We start from the raw sequence: 512 nt of genomic DNA on the forward strand, positions 1-512 counted from the left end.
ATCGTCTGCGACTTGCTTTCTTTACTTTTCTATAGTGCTCTCTGTCATTTAAATGCCCCAACGACCAAAATTGGCTGTAAACGTGACAGAAGCGAAGTCAAGGCGAGTTAAAGTAAAAAGTCAGAATCTTTTATCTTTTGGCTTGAGCAAATTTCATGTTTTAAATTGCGTATTTCTAAACAGTTATTTGTGGAATATTAGTTCTTATATTTGCAGCATTTTCAATTTTTTATCAATCAATTTTATGAATTAAATATGAAACTCATCTTATACGGAGTAATTACATTAAATTAAGAGTGTATGTAATAATGAAAACTTATAGTTTTGAAATAAGAAATAAATATTTTTAATACATAATATTGTGCACATAATTTTACCATTCAACAATTTAATAAACTTGTCCAACTTGTGTATCAGTATACTCTTTTTCATTATTGAGTAGAATGAATAAGGTTTATCATTAATAACATAAATAACATTATAACATACAAAATATTTCATATCTTTTATTA

The sequence above is a fragment of the Wasmannia auropunctata genome, unplaced genomic scaffold, assembly GCF_000956235.1.
Source record: "Wasmannia auropunctata unplaced genomic scaffold, wasmannia.A_1.0 LD336106.1, whole genome shotgun sequence".
Taxonomy (NCBI): Eukaryota; Metazoa; Arthropoda; class Insecta; order Hymenoptera; family Formicidae; genus Wasmannia; species Wasmannia auropunctata.